Raw genomic sequence first — 6,693 nt, 5'->3', positions numbered from 1 at the left:
TGGCTTCAGATTTTCAATGCTTGTATACATCAGATAACTGAACTTAAATTGCATGTTTGACATATGTCTAAATGGTCCACATGTTATTCTTTGGCATCAACAGTCTTATTTCATAAACTCGATGATCAATTTCAAGCCATATTTGTCTATTTATCGGGCACGGGTTCTTCACATCTACTTTGGTGTTACAACCACATCACTTCCAATTCACATTCCTCCAAAATATTGAAACATGGAAACAACCCGCTTGTTTATGAAGCATGATGTATTTGGGTCCTTCATTGTTTGTATCAATGTTGCATTGATAAAGTAACATCTACGTTTCATTATTATGACCATTCTCTTTTGCGCCAAAAATATGTATATATATTTAACTAGAATCTCCACGGGCAACCATGAAAGCATCTAACTCCTTCACAATCTCATCGAAAATGACTACACCTTCCTGATTCTCGACCTTCAACATCAACATGATATTCTTTGCATGATTAATGAGATATAGATACATGAACTTTTTCAACTCCAAATTCTTTGCTTTAATGTGACAGCTACATTTTGAACATGTTGAGAATCCATTCAAACAAAACCATCAATCTCTTCACATTAAATAAACCACTTGTATAGCTTGATATTGTAAGGGAAGCTTGGCCATTTTGATAAAAGCCTGAATGGTTTGAAGGTTATTATCATTGTTCTAAATCAATCCTGCAACATCACTGTCATTTGAAGCTTCTGTCAACAATAACAACACCTTCATCGAATTCTCTCCAATTGGTAATTCATAGAAAGTTAGAATTCCCATGATGGCTTCAACAAGCTTGCATGCTTCCATCGGTGTCTTGTCATCACAGAGAAGAAAAGATCTTCCATGCTCCATAGTTAAATTTTCTAGAATAGCTGTAGCTTTGACTTTCATATTCAAATTAGGCTTCTCTAAGAAGAGAAGTAGCAAAGGAACCCCTCTAGCTTCAAAGCATCAATTACATTTTGTTGAATCAAGACCTCTCTTCTGTTGTCATCGAGCTGCAATTGTGTGAGCATTTTGACCATTCCCGATTTGGATTCCTCTGTACCTCTTAAAAGGAAATGGGCAAAGGATTTGCACCAATTAAACTAGATCATTGATCTTATGTTTCCTTCATTGTATGAGTTTCCATCATAAGAGAGCTCATTGAGAATAGTCTCAATATCCATCGTCAACTCTGCATGATTGCCCCTAATTAAAATCGTAACAATTGTCAAAATAGCACCACATTGTTGGCCTAGCTGCTCCAGGATATTCTTATTGTTTTTGTCAACTCTGACAAGAGGTTTATAGCAGCCCTTGTGAGGTTAGGGCTCAAGTCATTGAACAGACATTTAATGATCTTACTAAGCCCATTGGCTTCAACTAGTTTTTCCTTCCCATGGTTATTGTCTTGCACAACTGCCATTAAAAATAAAAAACAAAGTGCGTTCAATTTTTTATCATTAGGCTTCAAAGCTCTCACTATTAATGGAAGTAAAGATTCAAAAATTATTGAGTTTTTATCATTTGTACTCTCTTTGTAGAGTTCTGACAGATCAACAAGTGCTCTTTTTTTTTTGCTTAGCACATAATTTTGTCTCCAACTTTATCTTTGCCTTCAAAATCCTTGCCACATAGTTCTGCTACCTCCAGAGATTTATAGTGCAATACAAGGCTTGGTTTGGAATAAGAATGGAATTTGGGAGAACTATACCAGTAAGGGGATCCTTTGGCTCACCTCTTGCAAACTCACTCTCAATTGCTTCTATCTCAAAAGAATTATTAGTTGAGATCAAAACTAGATCGTTCATCACTTTCCCTATAAGAGGACATTTAAAATATAAATATGGCTCATGAGTAATGGAATTCTCTCGAGATCTACTAACTACTCTCCTCAATTCTAGGAAACACTTGCAGGAGGTTTCTAATGCCATGTAAGCATCTGCTTGAGAAAGAAGAGCCATGACCTACTACATATACTGGACATCCTGGAGCTCCTTTTCCCTTTTAGCTTCCTTGAGATCCCTCTTAAACTTATGTAGTTCAGCAGATATATAGCTAGGGCTTTGCCCAACACCTCTGGCACAATCATCCATCTTGCTCTTTGAAAGAATCATAATAACCAATGTTTTTATCCTTACAAAGCATTTTATACCATTCCAACTTTTCCATAGATGTTGCATAGACCTTGACAATATTGTCTGCATATTTCATCAACCAGGAGACTAGTAAATCAGTGGAACCTAGATTTAGGACAACCACATATATTGAAGTTTTGAAATAGGGGTACTAAAAGTATGCCTACAGTTGGCTTCGACTAGGGAATATGTACTGCAAGGTGCATAGAGAATCTAGCATCTCTGGTTAAGCAAGTGCCTTAAGCATTGGGTTACGGAGTCTAGACCAAAGATCAATGAGAAAGTGCATATAGGGAGGGTAGAGGGGAGCAAGGCAGACTGAAACAAAGTGAGAGAAAAACAACCACAACAGACTAAGCAAGAAAAGGCTACACTAGGCACACCAAAATTGAAAAGGAAATTTATTTACAAAAAGGTGAAGAAACCTCACTAGTAGGACCAACAATAAAGAAAGATTCATATGTGGCCATTCATGGGAAGAGAAAAGTATGAACCTCTTCTAAATAGAGGAAGATGCTTCATCAATTTGAAACAACATAGGTAATCTTTAGCTACTCCTTCACTGTTCAACTTAAGCCCCAAAGCCTTTTGCAACATGATGACCCACAAGATCTTTCCAAACAACCATGCCTCATCAAGTACTTTTGTTTCCTCTGTACTTACCTGCATACTATCTTTCACATGCTCTATCATGTTTTGTGAAGAAGAAGAAAATTCACTAAACTCAGGAAACATCACTGAATCATACTTGCATCTATTCTCCTCAACCTTGTCACTTATAACGAAGAAATCAATATTCAAATCCAGACTGGTAGAATATTCAAGTGATTTTAAATGCAGTGCTGGAACATAATTACATCTATTGATACTATTACTTTTAGTAGAAATATCTGCATTAAAACTGGGATGGAGAACTTCAGAAAATTTTGGTAGTACTGCTTGAAAATACTCACATCCATTTACTTCATTATAACTCTCAGCAAAGATATCATCTTTCAAATCAGAACGAACATAATCAAAAAATTGAAAAGCTTCTGGAAGTGAAATAGCATCATACCGATCATAGGCTTTATCATTAGCAACTTCAGATTTCAAAATGGGGTTGAAATTGAAGGATTCCTTATTTGCTACAGCGTCCATCTAGGCTAAGACATCTTCTTCATATGCTACAGCAAGATGTTCATCTGAATTCACAACTTCAATATCTGGATTAATTATGGAAGAGTATTCCAGATTGGGAGGATTATGATCAGATTCATTACCTTCTTCATAATGCTGCAATGCCTCATTATTTTTTGCAATTCCTTCCTTTTCAACATTTGTTATTGCTACATCTTCAGATTCAGTATGGTGACCACTAAAGCATAATGTAGCCAACATGTTTGTTTTAGGATAGTTTTCAGGAAGACAAAAATTTAAAATATAATCCCCATTAATTTCTCTTTCAATTTTGTTGATCATTTCTTTAATCATATTTTCAAATTTGAAAAAACATTTTTCCACTTTTTCTTCAAGACACATAGACTCTAATATAGTATCATCACAAACCTTTGCAACTTGAAAATCAATTTCACAAAAATTTTCAATGGAATTCAACTCTTCATGTTTTGCATTAACTATCTGACTATTCTCATCAAAGACTTCATGCAAAGGTTTATCCTTATTTTCTTCAAATCTGGAACTTTTAAAATCAGAGGTAAATGAAGGTATGAAAGAAAACTCTTTGTCAACTATTCTTACCAATTCTTCATCATTGAGAAGGTTGTCTTCATTTGCTAAAAGTTGTGCTTCTGGGAAACTAGGCTTCTCTTGCTATTCAAAATTCAAACCATTGGTTAATATGATCTCTTCATTCTGCTCATTGATTCTATCCACCTTAGGAATGCTTTCTGCAACTTCAATGATTTCAACATGCTAGACTGAAACTAATTCTTTTGTTTGTAGTTCTGAGAGTGGTTCTAGATTCATACTTACTGCATTAGGCTCAGTATTAGGAGAACAAGTCTCATTTCCAACCTTAAATGATGGATCTAAAGGTGTAACTAATGACTCCATAGGAAATATTGTTGAGAAGCAAGGAATAATAACAAACTTTTCTTCCTTTTGTGGTGGTTTAGGCTGGAAATGCTTTTCATGCTGATTACCTTCTTCATGTTGATGGCTCATCCATGGTAATATTGAGGATGAAGAAAATTTAGGTTCTCTCAAAGCAGGAAAGATGGGAGAAGACAAAGCATCCTCTTTAGAACTCGCATTAGTGCTTTTCTATCTGAACTCCTAGAGAACATAGAATCTCTTTTCAATCAGCTTCCACGATTCTCTAAACCGATGGTCTTGAGCTATACTCAAGTTGTTTCTTGTGGCATAACTGATACTCTCTTTAAATTTACTCCAGAGTTGTTGAAGCATAGGATCATCATCAATCACAATCTCTTCAACAGATGGCGAGAGTCTCTTTTTATATTTTAAATCATTTCTTAGATGAATTTGACCTTGATACATTTCCTGATATTATTTGTACAACAGAGTAATAGAAATCTGAATCAAATTTATGGAAAGATAATGATGTTACCTCGATCATGAGCAACCAATTTTCCAACAAGTTCTTCAAAAATCTGTTCTAATAGGCATGATCTTTTTTTAAACAACGGTGTCGCCAATCTCTAAGTAGCAGAGAAAATGAATATTGTAGCTTGAAAAACCAAAGTATTCTTCCTCTTAGTCACCAAAAATATGAGCTGGGAACCTGAATCATAAGAACTTTCAAATCTTTCAAACTTTGATATATAATAGGTTCTTTTAAAGACACAGAGTTGCCAATCTCAAGCAGAGATAACAATAATAAACTGAAAGAACAATCTCTATCACTGATCTTCTTGTCCAACTCCCCAGTAGAGTTGCCAAAAATCTGTTGGTAAATAGATTGTCGCTCTTCTTTTCCTCTTTTTATGTGTCCAAACTTATAACAAAGAACAACTTTACACAACAGTTGGGAAACCATTTCTAAGAATATCTAGCTTCACTCTGAATTGAGGTATAGCTCCCTACGTAAATGATATTCAATGAATTATATTTTATCTCTAATTCCTACTATGGGATATGTTCTTAACCAGAGAATAGCAGAGGCAAAACCAAGCTAATCCTATCCAGGACTAACTCAGGCAGATTTAGATTCTAATCCTATCCAATTTCAGGAACTCACACATCCTATGACTTAACAACATCAGTGATGCAAGAATGTTGTTTGCTATGCAAATGCAATGACATGAGATGAAAAAAGAAGATTGAACATTCAAACCTTTGCAATAGGATCAGTTGATAGTACTCTGATCTATCTCCCAATCACCATTTGACCAAGACTACAAGAAAGTGCTCAAAACTGATCATAACAATACTCTGATTGAAAGTAATCAGAAAAGTGTTGCCCAAATACTCTGATTCATAACAAATTTTTTTCTTATTTTAAATACACAAACACAATACTTTGATCATATTTTCTTGCAGACTATAGCCAAACCTATTAAAAAAACTGAACATTAATCTCAATACATGAATGAAAATAAGAAAATAAAACATGCTCTCTCCTCCACTCCAGCTCTTTGACTGTATGCAGAAAAGGGGAGCACATGGAAAGTAAAGAATTGACACCAAGTATAATTGTCTCTACAACCTCTCTTCATGCCAACAATTTGCCGATCCCTTGTTACATCTTTTACAACAGCTTATATAGAAATCACCAGTGTAAGCCTTCATGAGAATATGAAGTGCTTCAAATTCAGAGACTTGGAAAGACTTTGAATAATATTTTTGAAATTACACATAAGGAGAAGCCCAAAAGACTCTGTCTCATCCTTTGATCTGCCTCCAAGAATATGAAATGAAAAGACTCCATCAGTCGACTTGATGCTGGTATATTGAATGACAATTGCATAATGGAGTCAACAAAGAAGCATTGCCACTGCCAACATTTTGGGATAATGGTTTTGTAAAATATTTGTAGTTTCTCGAGTTGTTCTAATTGGCACAGAATTTGACAAGGACCAACAAGTGAAGTCTATGAGCCAAACCATTTACTCCTAATCAGGAGGTAAATTGATGATGGCATTTTCAATGAGATACACGAGGTGACATAATTGATTATCTTGAGATGTAGTGTTCTATTTTGCAGGGGTCATCACAACGACAGGTTTTCCATTTTTGTCAAGAAAATCTGCCCTAACTTTCATTGTATTGAAAGAAGTTTATGCTACTAGCATTATTGGTGAATGATCAGGCAATACAACTTCAGACTTGTTACTCCACTGGTGTGTAGAATTCACACTAGCCTATTAAGATTTGACCCAAAAGTCTTTTGTGAGAGGAAGACTAAAGAAATCGACTTACTCCTTCATTTTTCTTTAAGTGTCGATGACCATATGGTATGTTCATCATATGTGGCAGTGGATCCAAAATGGTGGCATTTTATGAAATTGTCATTTATCACCTTTTGAGCTTTCATGCTTAGAATGAAGTCTTTGAACTTGGTGAGAAGATGCACCAACACCATGG

At 35.2% G+C, this 6,693-nt stretch overlaps 1 pseudogene; it reads right to left on the bottom strand.

The window, feature by feature from the left end:
• Positions 1-370: 370 nt before the first annotated feature.
• Positions 371-3,285, bottom strand: LOC149539706 (uncharacterized; annotated as a pseudogene).
• Positions 3,286-6,693: the final 3,408 nt, after the last annotated feature.

This window comes from Cupressus sempervirens, chromosome 9 (assembly GCF_028749045.1).
Source record: "Cupressus sempervirens isolate cs-2001-9-10 chromosome 9, ASM2874904v1, whole genome shotgun sequence".
Taxonomy (NCBI): Eukaryota; Viridiplantae; Streptophyta; class Pinopsida; order Cupressales; family Cupressaceae; genus Cupressus; species Cupressus sempervirens.
This window is presented reverse-complemented; position numbering and strand designations above follow the sequence as displayed.